The sequence below is a fragment of the Quercus lobata genome, chromosome 4 (genome assembly GCF_001633185.2).
Source record: "Quercus lobata isolate SW786 chromosome 4, ValleyOak3.0 Primary Assembly, whole genome shotgun sequence".
Lineage (NCBI taxonomy): Eukaryota > Viridiplantae > Streptophyta > Magnoliopsida > Fagales > Fagaceae > Quercus > Quercus lobata.
Window position 1 is genome coordinate 40540458 of NC_044907.1, and position 11213 is coordinate 40551670.

At 30.9% G+C, this 11213-nt stretch overlaps 1 long non-coding RNA gene across 1 annotated transcript; it reads right to left on the minus strand.

Moving 5' to 3' along the window:
• Positions 1–6944: 6944 nt before the first annotated feature.
• Positions 6945–9339, minus strand: LOC115983975. Its single transcript, XR_004090325.1, has 3 exons — positions 9163–9339; positions 8806–8901; positions 6945–7720 (listed from the first exon to the last, which is right to left on the minus strand). It is a non-coding gene; the product is annotated as an uncharacterized LOC115983975 (long non-coding RNA).
• Between the last annotated feature and the right edge of the window lie 1874 nt (positions 9340–11213).

The window sequence follows — 11213 nt, forward strand, 5'->3', positions numbered from 1 at the left end:
GAGCATTTAGTTTTGGTCCTCCTATTCAGTTGTTTTTAGTTTATTTATCATTTGTAACTATGGTTTTAAAAACTAGTAGGGTGAAAAAGCCGGAAAAGAGACTAATTATCGATTTTTTGGTCCGACCGAGGTTTGACCGATGGTCAAACCAGTGACGTCATAAATAATTTAATTAATAATTTTTTAAAATAAATAAATAAATAATGATGAATATATTTTATTTTTATAATGTTAATAATTTTTCACAACATATATAATAAATATCATTTAAATATTAAAGGTAACTAACTATATTTGTTCACAAATATGGTTTAAACTTTAAAAGAGGCACATATAGCTACAAGACTTTCTAAGCTCCACCGAAAAAGGAAAAGAGATAATGAATAAATAAATAAATAAAACCCACCCCACTTTGGTTACTTCTCCCAACCATTACCATGGTTTTAAAAACCGGATCAGATCGGCTAGTCAACTGGTTCAACCAGGAACCAGACTACAATTCGGTTTGGTTATAGCAAAAAATCAGAAATAATAAAAAACCGACCAGTTCAACTATAAAACCGGAAACCGATATGGTTGAACCAGTTTTGCAAAATACAGAGAAAATGACTTTGTTCCTCTTGATTTCTTCCCCATTCGGCCTCTCTCATTGATGCAACAGTTACTTTGTTGCTGTGAATGATGGGAATGAACGATTTTACTTTCCTCCACACAAACAGGTGTCTCTCTCTCTCTCTCTCTCTCTCTCTCTCAGGATTCCCTTGAGCTGGAAAACGCACTTTTGGCCCCTTAAGGTCGAACCAAACGGGCACGAAGTCTGTGTCATTGTCGTAATAGCGCACATTATTTCAATGGAGCAGTCTCTTCCGACAAAGGATGAAAGCAAAAACGACAAAGGATGTAAGTACAAGTTGTGACATAGTAGTAAATTGGGTAAATTTTGTCTTTTCTTGTCATTTTTATGGTTCAATTTTCATTATATTGATTAAATTTTCTTTAATTTAATTAACATGTGCATTTTAATGTCATATATATTGCCGTATCAAAAAAAAAAAAAAATGTCATATATATTGCCAATGTAATATACTAAATTTTTTCGTAGAAAGTATATTATACTAATAAAACTATAAAAATCGGCTCTTAAATTGTTTCTCACTGTTTTTATTTTAAATATATTTTGTATTTAAGAGTAATGATATATCACAACATTTTCACTATATTATCACAAATTTTAGGTAGCAAGTTATTATTAGTTATATAATTTGAGTTTAGCACTGACATCTTTTCTTTCTTTCTTTCTTTTTTTTTTTCCTCTCTCTCTCTCTCTCTCTCTCTGTGTTTGGGTAGAAGCTGAAAATAGGTGTAAGTGGTTTGAAGGAGAAATAGAAGTGTAAACTATTTTACACTTCAAGCCTTGATATTTTACAGTCAACAGAAATGGTTTTTCTATTTGATTGAGTTTTCTAGCCAACCCAAACACTTCTCATGATGTAAAATATTTTTCATATTCTTTTCACACTCTAAACAAACACAATCTAAGACTCAAATATATACATGTAGAGTGCTCGGATATGTCAATACATAAGAAATATGACCCTTACACATATATATACAAACCTTAACAGTGAGTATCATTTTTAGGTAGGTTCTTGGGGGGTAATTGCAAAATCCACTTTAAATTATAGGGAGGGTTTTCACTTTTCACTAAAAAATTTAAGAACTTGTAATTTACAACCTAAATTGGACAAAATTATCAAATTACACCCTACTCTACAATTGACATTTTGACCCATAGCATGAAGGATGTAGGCTCTTGGGCTTCATCATTTCCCTTTATTCCTTCATGGGCTCGGACAATGTGTTGGTAGAAGTCCCTGCCCATGCAATTCGCTGGGCTTCTGCCCCTGTTGTTTCTTTTCTTAGCCATGTCTGTGGGCCTGTTGGTTGCCACTCTTACCATGCTAGCCTATTGGGTTTATAACCCCTTTCTTTGGACATTCTCGACCCATTTGGCTTTACTTTTACCTCTTAATATGCCTATGGGCCTACTGGTGGCCATTCCTGTCATGTGGGCCCACTAGGTTTGTTATCTTTTTCCTTGGGTTTCCTCGCCCATTTTGCTTTGCTTTTACCTCTTAATGTACCCATGGGCCTGCTAGTTGCCATTCTTGCCATGTAGGCCCACTAGGTTAGCTATCTCTTTCCTTCCGCTTCTCCAAGCCATTTTGCTTTGCCTTTACCTCTTATTGTGTCCATTGGTCTGCTGGTTGCCATTCCAACCATGTGGACCCACTGGGTTTGTTACCTCTTTCCTCGTGCTTCCCCTATTTGTTTTGCTTTACCTCTTTTCTTGAGTTTTTTCGGTCCATTTGTTTTACTTTTACCTTTTAATGAGCCCGTGGGCCTGCTGGCTGCCATTCTTGCCACACTGGCCCATTAGGTTTATTACCTCTTTTCTTTTCTTGGGTTTCCTTGGCCTATTTGTTTTACTTTTACCTCTTCCACTCCCTTTTTTTTTCACCTTTTCTTATTGTTGGGCTTCTTTTACGGTTAGGCATTTTTGTCAAAAAATGGGCATCAACAGGTATAAATTTAAGCAATGTTACACAACTAAATAACTTTATACTAATTTTTTGTGTTGAAAATCTTATTGTTAGATTACATGTACTATATGTTTTTAACATTTATGTCAAATTTTGTGCTAAGAGCGTCCACATTGGTGGAGTCATAAATTTAGTTATTTGGCATCATAAAAAGCTATTTTATCTATTTTATTTTCTTACTTTACAAAGCACTCAACATTAGTAGTTTTATTTTAGCTTTTAATATAATAAAATAATATATACAACACTATAAAATAACATATTAATTACAATAAACAAACATCACAACCATTGCCACTGCAGCTGCCACCTCAACCACCACTGCCACCACCACTCGAATGGTAATTACAATTTTTAATTGAATGGTTGTGGAGATGGTCATGTCTTTTTTTTTTTTTTTTTCAATATTAAACGTAATTAGTTTACATTTAAGTCAAATTAATATTTTAACTTAACTTAAAAGATAAAAAGTCAATAAAAAGAAAAACGAAATCATTTTTTTTGCAAAAAAAAAAAAAAAAAAAAAAAAAAAAGCAATCACATTGATTAAAAGATAGAAAATATTAAATAAAATAACAGCAGATTTGAACCAAACATCAACATTTTATTATATAAGATTAAAAAAAAAAAAAAAACATTTATTTCCCCAAGACTCTCCTTTCCAAAGTAAAATCTACACCACATATTCTTTAAAAAATCTATACATGTACTTCTTCCCGTCTTTTTCTTCTTCTTCAGCTCATTTTCCTTTCATTTGTTTCCTCACTGCAACTTCCAAGTTTGCAGTTTGCATCATTTTTTTTTTTTCATTTCTTTCGGTTTACACATGCAACAATAAAGACAGGGAGTCCATTTCTCAACAATTTCTTTCGTTCTCTCTCAGCTCACTCCCTCTTTTCTACATCCGGTCTCTCTCTCCTTTGTCCCACTTAGACTCCTCTCTCTGCCCTCTCTGGCATCGGGTTTTTGGTGGCGGTTCCTATCTTGAGTTTCGGTGACCATGGGTTTTCGGTGACGGTGCCAATCTTGAGTTTTGGTTGGTTTTGGGTTTTGACTTTGTGGTCGATCTTGAGTTTTGGTGGCGATGCTAATCTTGATTTTCTGTTGGTTCTGGGTGTCAGTCTCTCTCTCATTCGTCTCTGGCTGTGGGTTTTTGGTTGTGGTGTCTGGTTTTGAGTTTCGGCAGAAGGGGTGGGGAGATTGGCATTGGGGTGGGTCGGAGCTTGGCTAGCAGTTGGGCAGCGAGTCAGCGAGGTGGGTCTATGGCGGCTGGGCAGCGAATCAGCTTGGTGGAGGAGAAAAAATGAGGAAGAGAGGCCGAGTGAGTCTGAGGAGAGAGTGGACAACGGAAATAATGAGAAGGAAGAGAAAAAAAATAAGAAAAAAAAATTATTTAAATATTACTACATATATATATATATATATATATATAAAAGATAGTTTCAAGTTACAAGTTACACTTTTTTTAAATCATTAAATTTATGTGGATCTAACGGTCAAAAAAGATATTTATTAATGTTAATATTCTAATTAGGATCTCATTAATTATCTTTTATTTATTATATTTCATATATATCTCTAAACTTAAAAAAAAAACACAAAAAAGTATACGTCTTTCTATAATTTTTTTTCCACCGTTTCTCAAAAAATAAAAAAGTCCAAAATAATATGTATATGAAATACCAAAATAATAAGTATGCTAATAGTCCATTGGCACATGCAGGATGCAGAAAAAGGCCACCTTGGTGCTACAATAATTCATTATACAATCCTTTAAAAGTTGGGAACCACACGCATGGTTCGACTACAACAGTTCTACCATGAATCTAAGATTACTTGGTGATTGAAATTAATGTTGAGTGCTGACTTTTCTCAAAAAAAAAAAAAAAAAAATATATATATATATATATATATAAGGAATAGTCTTCAATTTAGGAAGTTTTTAACAAATTCAGTAAAACAAATTATATCAAGTACTCCCTCCGTCCCATTTTGTTTGTCCTGTTTGAAAAGTCAAATATTTTAAGGGAACATCATTTATTATCTTGTCTGCCTTATAAAAGTGTATAAGTTTACAAAATTACTCTTAAATAAATTTATCAGCTTTTTTTAAAAGGAGTTATTATTAATGAGGCTTAGGGGTATAATAGGAACATTAGTAAACTAATAATTTTTATTTTTAGAAACAGGACAATATTTTGAGACATCCTAAAATGGAATAGAGGACAAACAAAGTGGGACAGAGGGAGTAGCTTAGAGCATCAGTATTGAAGAATACTACTCTATTCTATTTTACCATCCCAAAAAGCTATTTTATCAATTATACCATACCATTTTACAATACACCTTACATTCAAAAACTCTATTATTTTACTTTTTCATTAAAATATTATTTTTTTAATCTTTCTTTATTATTTCTTTCACATCATCACTTTTTTTTCAGCTAAGGGGTGGAATAAAAAATATATATATATATTTTTTAGCATAGTACTACAGTACAATTCTAAACTTAGAATTGTACTGTAGCACTATTGCAAAAAATTTTACAATAGTGAGGTATACTATTTTTTATGCAAATGTTTTTTAGCTATGAAATGCCAAAAAAGCCTTAGATATGGCATTAGCATTCTTCAATGCTAATGCTCTTAATCAATTAAAAATTAAAACCGTCTTCTTCTTCTTCTTTAATTTTTATATTTTTATACTTGTTTATAAAGAGTTAAACCAAAAAATAAAATTCACAAATTATCCTAACCCTAAACTTGCCACAAACGCAAAAAACATGTCCTATATATGTCACTCATTATGCATATTTCATTCTTTATAATTATATAATCTTTTTTTCTCACTGGAAATACATAGATTTCAAATATGTTGGTTGAAGAATTAATATGAATATTGTTTTCTTTGGGAACTAATATTATGAAGTTGCCAAGAACTTAGAGATTAGATTATATGGTTTGATGATATATGCTTTTCTTTCTTTATGACATATATTTTTCCGTTGTATGGTAGAGACTTGGAATGTAACCAGTAGTTACTCGCAATTTGAAGCTTCACATACTCCAAAATGTTGTGTTTCTTGGTTTAGATCCAATGGTTTAGAAAAAGTGTAATTCAAAAAAGTTACACCAGATATAACTTTTTTTTTTTTTAGAAATACACCAAATGTAACTTGAACCCATTTATATATATATATATTTGAGCGTTGAGAAGTTTTTTTCTTGGGCTTTGGCTCCACATTGCAGTCCTAATATTGTGCATTTTAGTATACTTTGATTCATAAAGTTATTTTTTTATGCATAATTTTAAACTATAAAAATTTAAAATTTTGTAGGTATAAAGGATAACAGAAAAAAAAATATATAATCTTACGGTAAATTTTTTAAAATTCATATCTAATGAATAGTATATTAAGTGATATAACATTATTTGAATTTATATTGGGTATAAATTGAACATATCTCAGCCATAAATTTTCTTTTACATCACTTTACACGGTATCTTTAGTATAATATCCACAATTATACTCGAAATCTGAACGTGATAATGTGATTGGGGTGAATTTATGCAAATAACCTCCTCCTTTTTATTTATTTTATTTTTATGAATGTAGGAATGGACTCTTCTCGGATTTGATTGGGTTCTCAAATGCTGTAACATACCAATGGAACTAAGATCCTCTCTGGATGATATGGGCTACCCAATAGAAAAAAAAAAAACGAAGGAAATCCAACGAAAGTCATTTTTCCAAACGTCCCATTTTGGCTGCGAAAATCCAAGGGAAGTGAGGACTACTTTGACCCCGCGGTTATTTCTTTTGGTCCTTATCATCATGGCAAAAGAGAACTTTAAGAAATAGACACGATCAAAGATGAGACCATGCTCAAGTTTATTAAAAAATCTGGCAAATTGTTTTCGAAATTTTACCATAAAGTACGTAACATGAATCACCTCACTAGAGCTTGTTACGTTGATTGTTCGGAAGAAAAGTATTGTGATGATACGTTTGCATTGATTATGCTCCAAGATGGCTGTTTCATTTCATATTTATTGGACATCATGGTAGATCAAAAGTGGGACAAGCTATCAGAGCTATTTGATAATCGTGGAAGATTATTGGGATTTGGTTCTGTAGTTAGGTACATGGTTTTGTTGGAGAACCAAATTCCATTCACAGTTTTGAAACTTTTGAGGAGCCTTAGATACAATAATAAAAAAATAGTACCAAAAATGATCAAGCAATTCTTTTATTTTGTATATTTAGACATACCGCTTTGAGAGCAGCTTTTTTACATCGTCAGGATTGACAATGAATGCATTCAGGAAATAGAAGTAAGATGAAAAAACAACTTTTGTATTACATGCAGGACTCCATTCAAAGGATATCAATTTTGTTACAAAAGTTGTTCTTTCATCTACTTCTGTTTCCTGAATGCACTCATTGCCAATCCTGATGATGTGAAAGAGCTACACTCGAAGCGATATGCCCAAATATACAAAATAAATGAATTGCTTGATTGTTTTTGGTACTACTTTTTTATTATTGTATCTAAGGCTCCTCGAACGTTCCAAAATTGCCAATGGAATTTGGTTCTCCAATAAAACCAAATCCCAATTATCTTCCACGATTATCAAATAGCTCTAATAGCTTATCCCACTTCTGATCTACCACAATATCCAATAAATATGAAATGAAACAACCATCTCGGAGCATAATCAATGCAAATGTATCATCACAATACTTTTCTTCCGAACAATCAACGCAACAAGCTCTAGTGAGATGATTCATGTTACGTACCTTATGGTAAAATTCCGAAATTGATTTGCCAGATTCTTTAATAAACTTGAGCATGACCTCATCTTTGATCGTGTCTATTTCCTGGAATTCTCTTTTGCCCTTATGATAAAGACCAAAAGAAATATCTGCAGGATTAAAGTAGTCCTCACTTCCCTTGGATTTTCGCAACCATCATGGGACGTTTGGAAAAATGACTTTCGTTGGATTTCTTTCGTTTTTTTTCTTTGGGGTAGTCCATATCATCCAGAGAGGATCTTAGTTTCATTGGTATGTTACAGCATTTGAGAACCCAATCAAATCCGAGAGAAATCCATTCCTACATTCATAAAAATAAAAAAAAATAAAAAAGAGGAGGTTATTTGCATACATTCACACCAATCACATGATCACGTCCAGATTTCAAGTATAATTATTGATATTGTACTAAAGAGAGTGTAAAGTGATGTAAAAGAAAATTTATGACTGAGATCAATTCAATTTATAACCAATATAAATTTAAATAAATTTAAATAATATTATATCATTTAATATATTTTTCGTTAGATATGAATTTTAAAAAATTTACCATAAGATTACATTCTTTTTTTTTCCTGTTATCTTTTATGCCTGCAAAATTTTAAATTTTTATAGTTTAAAATTATATATAAAAAATAACTTTATGAATAAAATGATACTAAAATGCACAAAACTAATACTGCATCGTGGAGCCAAAGCCCAAAAAAATAAAAAAATAAACCTTCTCAGCGCTCTGATGTAATTTATATATATATATATATATATTTTTTTATGTAGTAATATTTAAATAATTTTTTTTTTTTTCTCTTCCTTCCCATTATTTTCGTTGTCCACTTTCTCCTCAGACTCACTCGTCCTCATTTTTTCTCTTCTACACCAAGCTGATTCGCTGCCCAGCCGCCATAGACCCACCTCGCCGACTCGCTGCCCAACTGCTAGCCAAGCGACCCACCCCAACGCCAATCTCCCCACCCCTTCTGCCGAAACTCAAAACCAGACACCACAACCAAAAACCCACAGCCAGAGACGAATGAGAGAGACTGACACCTAGAGACTAACGCCACTATAGACTCTACAAACGGCACTATAGCCAAAAAAAACCACCAAAAAAATATTTGATTACCAAAAATTAATTTTTGGTACTCGAAGGAATTTTTTTTTTGACGTGAAAAAGTTTTTTTTAATTAAATTAAAAGATAAAAAAACAAAACAAAATACAAACACTATAGCTATTCCAGCAAATTCAAAATGAAACACAAACCCACCTAAAAAAAATTCAACATCAAACGCAACATGCTGACATCCAAAAAAAAAAAAAAAAAATAGCAACTACAGATACAAACACTACAGATATCCCAGCAAATTCAAAATGAAACACAAACCCACCTAAAAAAATTCAAAATCAAACCCAACATGCTCACATTCAAAAAAAAAAAAAAAATAGCAACTCCACCCCAACACATTCAGCCGCCACAGACCAACCTGCAAAAAGAAATCATCAAATTGATTTTGAATTTTTCACTACTTTCTTGTTTCTATTAACAAAGATATTATCACTTGAGATAGACCTATCAATAATAAAAAAAAAAAAAAAAAAAAAAAGCCAAAGAATTAACAAAAATTAATCAAAAATCTCAGAGACCCACGAAGCAAAGTTGACGGTAAACAAGAAATAGACCAAAACTATTATCAAAAAATAAATAGACCAAAACAATCATAATTTTTTTTTTTTTAAATGCTTACCTGCAACTATACAACCAATGGCTTCAAACACCATCTACAAATTTGAACTAAATCAGTAAGCTGCAACACCATCTGCAAATCCAAAACCCACAAACATTAACACCACCACAAATAAAACAAAAGAAATAAAATCATAATGGAGAGGAAGAGAAAATAATCAATTCAGATGTGAAGTGAAAGAAGAGTGAAAGAAAAAGAAAAGAAGAAAGATGGAGGAGTGGAGATAAGGGAGAAAAAAAAAAAAAAAAAAGGAAACCTGAAACGGCATGGAGAGATAAGGGAGAAGAAGAAAAAAAGGAAAAAAAACAAAAAATTAAAACCAGAGAGAAAGGAAGTTTGAGGCTTGGCGTGTAGATTAGGGAGAGATATAGGGGAGAGTGGGGGTAGGTGGGGTAGGTGGGGGGTTTTATTGTTTTTTAAAATTTTTATATATATCTATATATATATATATAAATAAATGATATATTTACCGTATTTTTATAATAAATTTTAAGTGTCAAGTTGTTATCGGTGGTTATTGTTAAAACAAAAAAAATAATCTTAGTGTTAGTTTTAAATTTGAACCAATAATAACTAATCATCTATGATTTATTGTGAAAATATTATGGATGTAGAATTTCTCATACATTAAATATATATATATATATATATATATATATATTTAGAGAAATGATATGTAAACAATATTTTCACAACAAATTTTAAGTAGTAAGTTGTTACTAGTTGTTATTGTTAAGGTAAAAAATAATCTTAATATTAAGTTCAAATTTGAACCAATAACAACTAACCACTTATGATTTATTGTGAAAATATTGTGAATGTAACTTTTCTCATATATAATATATAAATATATACATTCCTAAAAAAAAAAAAAAAAAAAACTTGAATTTGTTTCAGCGTGAAACAAATTCAAGTTTTTTCTTTTTTATTTTTTTTATTAGGAATATTGTAGGAATATGTCATAGAATAAATAGATTATTCTATGGCATATTCCTAGAATATACCGTGGAATAAATTCAAGTTTTTTCTTTTTTATTTTTTTTATTAGAAATATTGTAGGAATATGCCATAGAATAAATAGATTATTCTCTGGCATATTCCTAGAATATACCGTGGAATAAATTCAAGTTTTTTCTTTTTTATTTTTTTTATTAGAAATATTGTAGGAATATGCCATAGAATAAATAGATTATTCTCTGGCATATTCCTAGAATATACCGTGGAATAAATTCAAGTTTTTTCTTTTTTAATTTTTTTATTAGGAATATTGTAGGAATATGCCATAGATTGTTCTATGGCATATTCCTAGAATATACCGTAGGCTTGAACCCATCCGGTTTTTTTTTTTTTTTTTTTTTTTTTGGGTGGTGGGCTATAGTGGTGTTTCGAAAACGCCACTATAGGTCCGTGTCAAACGCCACTATAAATCTTTTTTCTTCTCTAACTCTTATAAAAAAAAAAAAAACCTAAAAAGAAAAAAAAAAACTAAAATAAAAAGTGATAAGTCAAGGGCCTACAGTGTCAAACACCACTATAGTTCTTTTTTTCTCCTCCAGCTTTTTTTTTTTTTTTTTTAACCCAACCAAAAAAGGGGAAAAAAAAAACTAAAATAATAAGTGTCTATAGTGGTGTTTGACAAACGCCACTATAGGCCTTTGTAAGTCTAGTGCCATGATGTAGGTCCGTGACGTACAAAGCTTGAATCATCAGCCATGATGTAATCAGGGATGGAGCTAGAGTTTTGAGTTAAGGGGGACGACTTTATTGTTGGTTGTGTACAACAGTTTCAACATTTGACTTTGCTACTACTTAGATGTTAGGATCTTTTTTTGTTGATAAAAACAAAATTATTTTTGTTTATAATTTTTTAAATGACAGTGTTGTTTAGTTTAAATAAAATTGGTTAATTGAGCTTTTTTTTTAATAGTTTTATTATTGGTAATTTTTGTTGTTAAGCTATTTTTTTGGGTTTGTATATTTTGTTTTAAATTTTAGATCTATAAATTTTTTTAAAGTCACTAAAATGAGGAAAATACTAGTGCTACAAACTT